The sequence below is a fragment of the Corvus hawaiiensis genome, chromosome Z (assembly GCF_020740725.1).
Source record: "Corvus hawaiiensis isolate bCorHaw1 chromosome Z, bCorHaw1.pri.cur, whole genome shotgun sequence".
NCBI lineage: Eukaryota > Metazoa > Chordata > Aves > Passeriformes > Corvidae > Corvus > Corvus hawaiiensis.
In genome coordinates this window covers 17,091,054-17,104,104 of record NC_063255.1, presented here as the reverse complement: position 1 = coordinate 17,104,104, position 13,051 = coordinate 17,091,054, and the positions used below count along the sequence as shown (strand labels likewise).

Here is a 13,051-nt window from a genome sequence, read left to right as displayed (position 1 = left end):
CGCTGCAATGGCGGCGCCGGTGGCAGGCTGCGTGGGCCGCGGGGTTGCCGAAATCACCGCGTTTCACCCCAAAGCTGCGGCTCCTGGGGCCGTGTGACGGACTTTCGCCGTCAGGCGGGCGAGCGTGGGGCCGCCTGCGCGCCGCAGAGCCCGGTTGTAGTACCTGATGCTTAATCAGGGTGGACATTCTGAACGTGGCCGGCCGAGAGCCTGAGCCGGCCTGGCCGGCGGGAACGGACACCGGGAGCCAGGAAAACCCTTCTGGCCGGGAGGAGCGGTCACCGTGAGCCAGCATCCTCCTGGCCAGCTTCCGCAGGGACTGGGAAGGACACCAGGAGCCTGTGGCACCCTACGTGCAGATTACTGGAGTGGGAGGAATATCCCCTTTGTTGCAGAAGCAACTCTGAACACCAGGTCCGATTAGATTTGGTTGTCAGGGCACTTAAAAGACCACCCCGTGTGTGTCCCTGTACAGGAGGACACAGATCTGGGACCCAGGTAATTTTAACTCTCTTTTTGGCTCTTTGGATGGCTTTTGCATAACTGTAGTCAGTTAATTCACTTCTCTACACCCTACCGTGAAACAGGGATGCTGTGTCTCCAGTGGGACCGTCCTTCTCCAGAGAGACTGCTGCAGCATAACATCCCTGTCATCTCCACACCAGATCCAAATTTCTCCCTGAACCCTGGCCACACTTAGTACAGCTTTTTTCCTGCGCTGTGAGAACACTACAAGCAGAATCTCTTCAAAAGCAAATGTGTAGGCATGTTAAGACATAGCGTAGATCACGTATCCATCCTGAAGGTAAACGTGGGAGTTCAGAGAACTCAGTGAAGCTGAGATCTGTCCCCCACATAGGGCCCCTAGCCAGATCACGCCACTGCTCGTAGCCTGTTGGGGGAAAAACAAGCAGGTTTGGGGTAAAAGTTAAGCTCTGTTGGGGGCAGGGGGTGGGAAACAAGCTGTGTTCAGAGCATGTTTGCACCTGATACTCTGCCCTCCAGGTCCTTCCTGTGTCTGACGTGCCTCAGAGCAGGGCAGGCTCTCGCCCATCCCTCTGCCAGGGAAAGCAGAGTAATGCTGTGTCCTGCCAAGCTGCAGAGCTCATTTCCACACACTGCAGTATCTCTGCCTGGGAAATCAAGGTGCCAAGCTCCTGCTCAACACATGGTTTCTGTTCCCAAAAAAGGCTGGCACCTGACCTGCCGCTTGGCTGGGGTGGCCACCAGCATCCTTACCAAGAGCCCCTCAAGCCTCACATCCCTCCCTCATATTTAATGACTTCCACGCAGTGAAATCTGGAAGTGGGGTCTCAGCCTTGTGTCAACTAGGCTACCAGGACTCCTGCAGGTGGGCATTTGGTTCCTGCTTTCCAATGAGAGTGTCTGGAGAGCCAAATATTTGGGGAGCATGTCCCTCACACAAGCACTTGTGGCAGGGATATGTAGGTGGTGGCTGTAGGTATGCCATGAGGCTTCTGGTCCCCATTACTGCTCATAGCAGCTCCTGCCTGGCTGCTGCATCACAGCCTTTCTGGATCCTAGCCATCAGCAGCAACTTCCCCAACCCTCTCCAGAGCATCCCAGGAAAGGATTTTTGGTGATAATAACCTCCAATTCACTTTTTCCTCTATCTCAGTGGCCTAGGTCAGATCGCTCAGGCTTAACCCTGAACCGTGAGCTGGGTAGACAAACCCCCTTCATCCGTCTGCATCCGTGCACACACTCCCCTGCATTCCAAAGTTGCTTCCAAAACTGACTTCCAGTTAGTGTGGATATTTAACTCCTGCCCAGTTTTGCAAGTAATTCCTGAGTGTAGCCTCAGTGACTCCACCAAGTAAGAATAAGCTCCTAACTTTGGAGGTATTTATCCTCCCTGTTCCCAAAAAAAATCCAGTTTCTTTGCTGGAGGAGCTCCTGTTCTTCCTCCTTCCTGACAGGGCCAGGACTGCCACACTCAGCTCTGCTCCACTCCCCCAGTGATTCCCTGCAGACACCTGCGGGTGCCATGGCCATACCTGCAATGTCAGGCTCCTCTCTTTTTTAAGGTGAGGGTAATTACAGCCCTGTGCAGGATTTTTAGGAAGGCTGGGCAAACCAGTTTGGTCATCCCTCTCCCCAAGGACACATCTTCGTGTTGCCTGAGAGCAGCAGGGGAGGAGGGACTCACTCAGGGGCAGGTCCAGGGTGGTTGCTGGGGTGTCCATTGGGCAAATCCCTCAGCATCCCTCCTGTTCCTGTGATGCCCAACTGGTGTGGAAGAAAGAGTTATGGGTCTGTTCTGGAGGCACCAGGGGGAGTTTAGGGGACTGGGGGAACAGGACAGGTCAGCTCCTGGATGTGTCACCCCAGGGCAGCCCAGCCAGCTCTGCAGTGAGGAACAGGACCACTGATGCTTGTCCCAGAACAGGTTATTTAATAAAGTATTTCAGCACATAGTGAGTCATTAATTACACCCAATCCTACAATGCTAATAGTAGTAATATTAATAAAAAAACAATATTACTGCATTCCACACCATGTGCCTGCCCTTGCAGGCATCATGCACCTCCTCCTATCCCGCCTTGCCCAGAGAGCCACTGCTGAGCTCCTGCTTCTTGTTGTTTCATCCTTGCTCCCCAGGAACACCTGGAGCATTGGAGGAATGTTCCCCTGACTCTGCCCCCAGAAATCTGGGACTTTCCGACTCAAGTGAAGCCATTCCTGGGTGGGTTTTCAACAATGGTGAGCATCCCCAAACTGTGTACCAGCATCTTCTCAGCACAACCTTCTGGAGCTCCAGCTTTCCTAAGAGGCACAGACAGATGGCAACCTGGCATCAGTGCACCTCTGGGAAAATCCCACTCCAACACTTGCTATCCAGACACTGCCATCAAAATTCAACAATGGCATCTTGTAAATGGCAAAACTCCACAAAATAGTTTACATACTTGTAGATGCTGAGGAGGCTAGCAGAGAAAAAATTCTCCACTTCTAACTGTCTCATGTGAAAGTCTCCGTTCTCACACAAGCTAGCTGTCTGCCCGTTTGCTATCTGGTAAACATTTGCACCTGCAGGGCTGTTGTGAGAACATCGTGGAATGTTTTGGTTTTACTGAGAATAATACTTTGAAATGGGTGGTTATACCTCTTGGCCTATCACCTTGGTAGGTGGTTGACTGATGGGCCAGTCATGTAATTTCTCTTTTGCGATCCATGCAATAAAAAGATGGGGGTTTGGCATTAAAAGGTTGGCCTTCGACCATATCTTCTCTCACCTGAATCTGTGTCATTTTTCACCGTCCCTGCGCGCAACAGCGACGCATGCTTCCTTTAAAACATGTACCTCACACTGCAGGAGCCGTGACACAGGCCCCGGCTACCATCACTTAGATGTCCCAGTCATCCAAATTTCTGATGTTGTGTTCTACACATTTAACCCCAAGCTGCAGAAAGTTCATGACCAGCCTGAAAGCAAAACCCACACCCTATCCCTTCGCTCCAAGTAAATGGAACTCACACGTGAGGAGACAGCCTGCTGCCCCACACTGCAACAAGCTGGTGACAAGCTCAAATATCTCCCATGAGACAACAGCACTGGTGGGATCAGCAGGCTGGGATGAGTTTTTTCTCTCCACAGTGGGTTATTTCTGTTTCCATCTGTTTCTCACTTGGCTCACCCGTGCTGATGGAGCAGGGCTGTCCTTTATACCCTGGGACGCAGGGAAGGTTGGGGGTGATGTTGAACCACTCTCAGTGATTGCTGGTGTCTCTAAAGCAAGAGTTTCAGAAGAATAAAGAGATTGCTGCTTCCCGCTGTCTCTTTACTCTTGGCAAAATGAAAAGCCTTGGGGTGATTTTCAGATGTGATTCTTGGTTCGTTTCCTTTTCAAGGGACAGAAACCCCTTTGGCCCGCCAAAGATGTTTGCAAATGGGATGCTAGATTACAGCCTGGCATCCTCCTGCACATCCTTCCAGCTTTGGAACCGTCTGAGCTGGCAGAAGGACCACTGGGGGCATGCGGAACCACACGCTCGATGCTGTCTTTCCTGGGAGCAACACCTGAGCACCTCCAGCCCTCAGCCGACGACGGCGGTGACGCCCTCCAGCGCACAGCTCAAAGCGCACGAGTGCACCCCCGCACGCACACCTGTGTACACACACCCCCTGCTCCCTCGGCTCCAGCCTCAGGAATGCTGCCGGCATCACGCGCAGCTGCCAGGAAGGGGCTGCGGTCGATGCGGCTGCCGAGCAGGTTTAGCGGTCACATTGATCCCAACTTGTGCTCTGTCCGCTTAACTCCCGCACCACCTTGTCCCCTCCTGGGGTCTTCCCGAAAACACCGCTGCTGTGGAAGTGCTTCGCTCCCCTGGCAGCTGGGGAGAGCTCAACTTATAGCAAAAACCTTGGCCCAACCCTGTAGCTTGGCATCAGCTGCAGGTGTCTGCAGGCAAAGCCAGCTCCTGCTCAGAGCTCCCCCCCCCAAGACTTTTTCATCCATCCCCTAATTCTCTCTGGCCACCCCATGTTTTTTTTTCCCGAGTATCCCAAAACCTCATCCCAGTCATAGCACCTCAACATGGCACTTCTCACTGCCAGGTAGTTTCACCAAGATTTGATGGACTTTCTTGCTTCTTCTGCGGAGAAGGGGGTCTGTCCCACTCCAGTAAATCTGCATTTCATTGTAGGATTAAATAGTTCCTCCCTTTGGTTTCTGAAATATTTTCAAGTGTTTCAAATTCTCAAGTGTTAACACATGACAGAGTCATTTGTAGCTCCCAAAAATAACCTGCTACACGGGTTAATGACACTCTCCCATAATGTTTGACTGTCCATCCCAAGTATGGCCATATCGTAGAAACACGTAGCCACTGAGCAATCTTCACAGTGGCCAAGAGGTGGGGGACTTCATCAGGGCAAAGGGATAGGGAAAAGTAGGTGTTTGTAGTCATTGAAGTTTTAAACAAAACCTCGAGGGCTTCACCCTAGGGTTCAGGCAGACACCCAGCACATTCCTGGCAGCCAAAAAATATAAGGTCCAAGGCCTGTGGGATGGAGTCAGAGGGATACTCAGGTCCCTCCCGGTGCTCAGGGACCGCCCAGGTAAAACAGTGTTGCATTGATTAAAATGAGCCTCAATCATCACTCCTTTCTTGGATGGATGATTGTTTGCTAAGTCTCACCTGGTTCATTAAGTCTCAGCCATCTGCATTGGGATATAGAAAGTACTTTGCATCCTCCCGCACCAGAAGAAGCAGCAAGTTCAGGGCTTTACAAGAGCAATGCCGAGGTTCACAGGATGGTACAACAGCCACAGCCTTCCTGGGTGGGTCAAATGCTGGGATGGTGTGTTAGACACCCTTTCTGATGGGAAAAAAAAAAAAAAAGAAAAAAAAAAAAGAAGGCTTAACCAATCCATACGTGTATGTCGGGGCAGAGAGGGAGACACTGATTTTTTCTGTCCAAAGTCAGTCTCTGGCAGCTTGATCTCAAAACTGTGGTGATCTGAGTTACACAGAAAGAACTAATGGGAAGCTGAGATGCTTTGAAATGTACCAGCAGTGTTTTACCTCCTCTTAAATTACTAATTTGCCTTTTGCATAGATTGTTCTGTGTACCTTGTTTCTATTCTCTGGTCACTTTGTTTGCTTTATGCAACAGGCAAGAAAGCACATTTACCTTATTTCCTGTCTGTTGCCGGGTTGGCTTTACACATAGCAACAAGGAGGAGAAACCCTTTTCTTTTTTTTTTTTTTCTGGTAGTAAAAAACAACCTACAGTCTCTAAAAATTGCATCGGAGACACTGAAGGAAAGGAAAGGCTCTGCCCCCTTTTCTCTTGCAGTCATGTCATGTTTTATCAGGGATGAGTGGTTTGTCTTGCCTGTCCCACCAAAGCAGCCCTCAGCAATCTCTCTGCAGTAGAATAGTGCTCTGTTTCCCAACCACAACAGAAAAAAATTCAGTCTCCAGGGCAGCTCCTGAGACAACAGGCAGTGGAGAGAGCCAGGACCATGTAAATGTGAGTTTTATTTATTTATAGCTTAGACCTCTGAGTGCCAAATCACCTGGCAATGTGAGTGCCCTCTCCGCCTTTCATCCAAACCCAACTTGCATATTGCTGAGACAACATCAGCAGAGGTTATGGTGGTGACAATGATGATGATGATGATGATGATGACTTGATTAATTGAAATATTCAAGCACACCTGACTCAGATTTAACAGCTCTGGCCTTTTTTATTCTTTGGTCCAACCCCCCCATTCCAATGACTCTTCAAGACAGGTATGTCACATCCTCATTCACCTGATGGGGAACAGAGGCAAGGCAGTGGAAGGTTTTGCTGGAGTACAAATTCAGGAAATCAGGAAGGGCATTCAGGAAATTCCATCACAGTTCTCCCTTTTGCTTTTGCTTCTCATGAAAACAGAGATTAAGCAACAGTGTTGACTGTGTCTCTGCCACATCCCTCCTAGTTTGTGATTTTCAGCCCACAGGGGCTGCCTCACCTCCATATGCAGGTGTTTCAGAGCTGTTTTGTGGAATTTGGTGGCTCAGCTGGGAGGAGAAGAAAGACCAAAGTCTTCCACCATGGGGAGGAAGATCGTGAGGCACTCTGAACCACATTACCAGCCACTCAAGGCTCCACCTAAGATGGTGCTACCAGCTTCAAAGCTCTGCCGCTCCAGGAACACCTTGCAAAAGACTTACCCTGTGGGTGTTGAATCTTCTTTTTGCACAGAGATGAGTCCCCAGCATGTGGCCTCACCCCACAGTGTGCTTTTGGGCTGGAAAGGAGAAGCACTCTGGCTTTGGTCTAGGATGAACCCCTCTTTCCTGGCCCCCACAGCCCCTGCAAGGCTGCTCTGTGAGCCAGAGCTGTCATCTGCTCAGGTCAAAACACCTTTGAGGTCTACATGAGGGTTCTTCCACCAAAATAAAAACTGGGCATCAGCTTTGAGGAATCTGGGCAAATCTTTGCTGACCTTTAGCCTGGTTTGGCCTCAAAGAGTAGGAGTCACCTGACCTGGCTTAGACACCATGGAGAGACACGCCCCAAGATGAGTCAGGGGAGCATGGCATGAGGCCACATGCCTCCTGGAGGTGCTGAAGGCTGCACAGAGAGCTGAAGGCTTTGTGCTATCTAACATTCAGGTGGATCCAAAAGTCTCAAAACCCAGGGATGACAGGCATGTCTCCCAGCTGAACATTCTCATTCTGATACCCCATCCTGCCCTGCTGTGTGTTACTAAGCCATGGGCAAAAGGCTTCCTTGCCCCCTGGGAGATGAGCCTCTCTCCTGACACAGGCTGGTTATTGTACCCAAGTTTTATGCTGGAGGTGAATGACTCTACTGTCATTTGGGGTTTCCTTTGCCTCCCCTCTACCTGGTGTGGGAGGAAACACAAAGAGACAGATCCTACAGGAAGCAGGTCTTGCAGTCTGAGGACAGCAGCAACATCCAGGGAAGAAAGTATGGGCATGGAACAATTTAAAGTCACCTGGCAGATGGTGGGCATCTCACTTTGGGGAATTTCCCTTTGGTTTGTTTTTAAACAATCTGTAGAGTTATAGCCAAGACTAATGGAGCTTTTTGTGAAAGGAATGGAGACAAAAGGGAAACAATTTTCAGATGATCGTAGCACTGTAAGGTCTTTGTGTCCATAGGAGGAACAGCTGTGCAGGCTGGGAATCTTCTGTAACAAAGACAACACAGGAAAGGTTATAGTACAGCCTGCAAAGTTACAAGGGGCAGAGTGTGATTGGATAGAATAGGATCATTTATCATCTTCTGCACTGTGAGGATGAGGGCATCAAAAAAGCTATCAGGTGGCAGTATTACAACAAGCCCAAGGAAATGATTCTGCACGCAAACAGGTCATTAGATTGGGCAGCTGTTTGGCACAGGATGTTGCAAATGCTTAAAATTTATCTGCCTTCAAAAATAACTGAACAAATTAATGGGAGAAAAATTTACTGAAGGCTATTATGTACAAGGACACTTGTGACTCAGGGAGTCTGAGTCACAAAAAAATACTGGAGATTGAGGAAATATTCTGGGGAAGTATCATTTGTCCTTATACCCTTCCAAGGGTGGACTTGCATGAAGAGAAGTTCTGGGATAGATGGGTCCTTGTGGGCTATTTCTAGACTCCAAAACAGAGAAGCACCCAGCACTGAAACTTGGTGTTGGCCATGACAAGTTTGCTATCTACCTGTGTGAATCTGCCCCAAGATCTCACTGCTGTGCTGTGCAAAGCATGTCCTGGAGGTTCAGGGGAGACGGGACACATGGCCCCCAGCAGGTGGGGACAGAAGATAGTGCCTATCAGGACCTGTGCAAGCAGGACCCAGCAGATAAGGCAGTGTCTGGGGAATCACTGAGTGCAGTGCCTTGATAGAGCAGCAGCTGCTGGCTCTCAAGCCAAGAAACCAAGCCTGAAGGTCATGAGATAAAGTGAGGGCAGAGGGAAACCATGACCTGGCAGTGAGGATTTCCAAATTTCCTTTTTCGTTCCTGTGCCACAGGAAAATGAGATAAAAGGGGAAAATATTCAAAGCAATACATACCCCAAGCAGGGACAGCTCATCCCAGCTGATGCAGACCCAGCTGCAAGGTTGGACTCTGAAAGCTTGTGCAATATCTTCATGGTCTTCACAGTCTGAGACCTGTATGACGAATGCCCTGGAAGGAATAGAATTCAATGTCAACCCAACTGACAGGAGCACTTTTCAATCTTCTGGGCTGTTCTTTCATCTGTGTCTATATAAAAGGCAAATTCACTGGCCCCAAAATAGCCTCCAAGTCTTCAAGCCTTCCATTACCCCCATACTAGTATTTTCTATTGGGTGGCTGTACACTGTACCCTGTACACCAAAGCTCTGCAAAGCATTGTCACCCTTCTCTCTGTGTGCAAAGCATCTCTGGTGCAACCGGTGTCAGTGCTGACAGAGAGCCTCAAAGCCTGGGGTCTTGCTCAGCAACCCCCTCCAATGCCAATGAAATACGACTCAAATAGCCCCATTGCCAAACTGATGACCATGAAACACAGGTAGGAATGGGATGCCATCCAGAGGGACCTGGACAAGCTCAAGGAGTGGGCCCATGAGAATCTCATGAGGTTCAACAACAGCCTGTGCTAGGGCTACACCTGGTTCGTGGGATGAACAGACCCAGAGCAGCCCTGCCCAGAAGGACTTGGGGGTGCTGTGGATGAGAGGCTGGACATGCCCCGGCCATGGCACTCACAGCCCAGAGAGCCAAACGTGTCCTGGGCTGCATCCAGAGCCCCGTGGGCAGCAGGGGAGGGAGGGGATTGTGCCCCTCTGCTCCACTCTGCTGAGACCCACCTGGAGCACTGCATCCAGCTCTGGGGTCCCTGGTATAATAAAAGCACAGACTTGTGTGCTGGTTTTGGCTGGGGTAGAGTTAATTTTCTTCATAGTTGGTTTTCCTCGCATGGGGCTGTGTTTTGAGTTTGTGCTGAACACATGTTGATAACACAGACATGTTTTTGTTGTTGCTGAGCAGTAACAAAGAGCCAAAGCCTTTTCTGCTTCTCATATGGCCACGCTGGCAAGGAGACTGGGGGTGCACAGGAGGCTGGGAGGAGACACAGCCGAGACAGGTGACCCCAACTGACCAAAGTGGTATTCCAGACCATATGAAATCATGCTCAGTATATAAAGTGTGGGGAAGAGGGAGGTAGGGAAACATTTGGAGTGATGGCATTTGTCTTCCCAAGTAACCATTACGTGTGATGGAACCCTGCTCTCCTGGAGATGGCTGAACACCTGCCTGCCCATGGGAAGCAGTGGATTAATTCCTCATTTTGCTTTGCTTGCATGCATGGCTTGTGCTTTTCCTATTAAACTGTCTTTATCTCAAGCCACAGGTTTTCTCACTTTTGCCCTTCCAATTCTCTCTCCAGTCCCACCAGAGACAGTGGTTCCCTGGGGCTTGCTGCTGGCTGGGCTTAAACCACTACAACCTGTCAGAGAGGTGGTGGATGCCCCATCCCTGGAAACATCAATAGCAGGTTGGACAAATTCTGAGCAACCTGTTCTAGTTGAAGATGTCCCAGCTCACGTCCAGGGGTTGGAACCAGACGACCTTTAAAGGTCCCTCTCAATGCAAGCCATTCTGATTCCATGATTTAATAAGTAAGAAGCCTTTCATTTTCTCCTGCTTTACCAAGCTTTTGGAAATACCTCCATGATTAAGAACAGCCAGGAGTCTCACAGGCTCCTGTTTTCCAAGAGTCCCAGATAAAATATTACTCAAATGGCTTTTATTATTTATTAGTCATCAGGATATGTGGAGTAACAGCAGGGTAATTTGATTGTGCCCTGTTATCAGATCTTTTGACAGCTTTTGCAGGTTTTTAGACAGCAAGTAGATGTGAAAGAATCATATATGTATATATATTTCATGTATATGTGAAAGTCAGTATGTGGGTGGCTGTAAACAAAAGGGAGGGGAGGGCAGTAGGGTCAATGGGACAGTATTTTCACGTGTATGAAAAAATGCCACAGAAAAATGCCCTATGGCACTGAAAATTGCTCTGGAAGAAGCAGCTTTATACTGTTTTAGGACAAGCTAGGCACGCTGTTTGCAAACCCTCCCTTCTAATTTCTTTTGCTCACAAGTGTTCAGGTAAATGAAAATATGTCTCACTCTAGGGAAAAACTCTGCATTTCTGAAGCTCAGCACGTGTTCTGATGCTTAGGAAAGGATCTGAGTGTCCTGGCAATGCCCACCAGTGCTGCACTTAAAGAAAAAAAAAAAGAGATAAATACATTAAAAATGGATGCTGACAGAAAAACATGCTTGAGGTGGAGAAAGGCTTTTATCTAAGTTTTGTGGCCTTCATGGAATGTTGGCTGCTTGTTTGCAGAGAGAAGAATTCACTCCTTGGAAAGTCCTTACTGCTTCCTCCCCCAGTCCCTGCTCTGTACATTTTTCCTATGGAGGGAGATGTTTTCAGGCCTCCACCCCACAGGGCTTTTCTGCTTTACCTGGCTCTCACATCGAAGGGGCAGCATGAAGGTAGAAATAGCTAAAACTTGCCCTTTTTTCATTCTTCCTGACCACTAGCAAGTATGTTCATGGTTTTTTTTAACTTCCCCAAGGGAAGAGCAAAGAAAGAGCCTTTGATTATCTTGGAGATAAGGGGATGCAGACGCACAGGACCAGACTGCAGCCAGCTCACCCAGCCAAAAGCCTCCCCTGAAGCATCCGTGAGTGTCAAACACAAGAAGAAAAGCATATTAATTTAAAACACTGTGTAAAAAAGGGTCCAAATGCAAAGACTTGTCTTGGCTCTTAAACTCCCTCCCTCCTACTCTTCTAGACCCTTGAAATGTCCACATGTAGGAAAAACAAACCCATTTGAGATAAAAACTACAGCTTATAGTTTGGGACAGCATGAGAGCCTTCTCCACTTTTAAAATGGGAATTCTGCAGAATGGACTGGCCCTGATGTGCATCCAGACACAAACGTGGCTGTTGGCTCTTTTTGCACCCTTCCTGCCCTTGAACTGGCAGCTGAAGGTTGGAAGAGGGGAACAACCCATCCTACAGGTCAGGCAGAAGATCTGAGATGTGATAGATGGGACAAGGAAATGGGATGTGCCAGACCTACCGTGGATTGAGAGCTTCAGGTTGGTGTGGCCAACTGGTTTCCTGCAGGATGGAGAAGCATGAGGGTAATTAATGGAAATCTCACAGCAGGTAAACAAGTCTGGAGGAGATTTACGTGGCCCTGCAGGCAGCTGCAGATGGGGATTGAGATGTTGGCACAACAAAGCATTGAGGGACAGCACCTGCAGGGCACAGCCATGCTCTGCCCTGTCCATGTGCCCCAGGGACCCTCTTGCAGATCTGAGCCCTCCAGCCTCAGTCACAAAAACAAGACAGGACTATAACTGGAGATGCCCCAAGGTCTGCAGCAAGGTGGTGATGGAGCAGGGGGAACCAGCAAGGGATGGCTGGAGGGGACAGGAGTGCAGAGGAGCTGGTAGAGCCAAGAGGAAGATGATCAAACCTCTCAACAGTCCCTGCGGGCTCCCATCCCTCTCTTCTCCAGGAGAGTGTGTGAGCACTGCTCTCCAACATGGACAGCACTGGAGGGTTTCAGCCTTGTGAGCTCAGTGGTTTTCTATTTTTTTTTTTTTTAAGACCCCATAGAAGCTCTTTCCAAATTTCCACAGGACAGCAAGCCCCACAGTGGAGATGACAGCAACTCTCAGCACGCTCAGGCCAGGCAGGAAAGCTTCTCCAGACTTGTTCACCTGTCTGTGAAATTTGCATTAATTATCCTCCTGGTGATTCAGGCTCCTGCAGTAAAGTTCAGCCTCTCCCACTTCACATATGAGTGCACAGAGCCATTTTCAGGACCGTTGCAAGGCTGTTCCCCTGCCCAATTCTGCTTCACACCCACCACAGTGTGGTTTCCAGAGCTCACAGCCTACCAGTGCACACAGAAGAGTGAGACACTGCCACACAAGCCCTACAAGCAGTTTTTCAGAGGACCATCTCATTTTTAAGAAGCTGGAGGTGGAGGATCCCCTACCCCAAACCCTCTCTGGATCTTTTCACCCAAGGGATTCTCTCTGCTATTCAGCCACCCAAGCCCGCTGCCCATGCCTTGGGCTTGGTACTTATGCTGCAGTTTGGTTTCCTTCCTCTGGATCTGTTCATATTTATTGTGGGAAGGGTCATGAAAAGGCCAAATTCAGCCTCAGCAAAGCAAAGTCCAACTCAACACTTGGCCCTCTCTGTTTCCTAATGGAAATTCGTCTTGTGGTCAGTTTTCAAGGCCTCAGGCAGGACCTGGGCTGGGCCTCTTCACCTACCCCTTGCTGGTTTTTTTTTTTAGAGTTACTGACAGAGTTTTTTAGAGTTTTTAGAGTTTTAGAGTTACTGGCAGAAGGTGAATGCATAGCTGCTGGAGTCCAGCCCACGGAGACCACTCAAGGTATGGCAGTGAATGAGAACATAGTAAGCTCAGCTGATAGCAGCTGATATTGTGCCATTCAACACCGAACATAGTGTTGGTGTCCCCAAGTC

At 49.2% G+C, this 13,051-nt stretch overlaps 2 long non-coding RNA genes across 2 annotated transcripts; one reads left to right on the top strand and one right to left on the bottom strand.

Moving 5' to 3' along the window:
- The first annotated feature begins 16 nt into the window (after positions 1-16).
- LOC125320526 lies at positions 17-3,246 on the top strand. The gene is made up of 2 exons (XR_007201154.1): positions 17-498; positions 588-3,246. It is a non-coding gene; the product is annotated as an uncharacterized LOC125320526 (long non-coding RNA).
- Positions 2,703-6,928, bottom strand: LOC125320527. Its single transcript, XR_007201155.1, has 3 exons — positions 6,691-6,928; positions 5,164-5,344; positions 2,703-2,787 (listed from the first exon to the last, which is right to left on the bottom strand). It is a non-coding gene; the product is annotated as an uncharacterized LOC125320527 (long non-coding RNA).
- Positions 6,929-13,051: the final 6,123 nt, after the last annotated feature.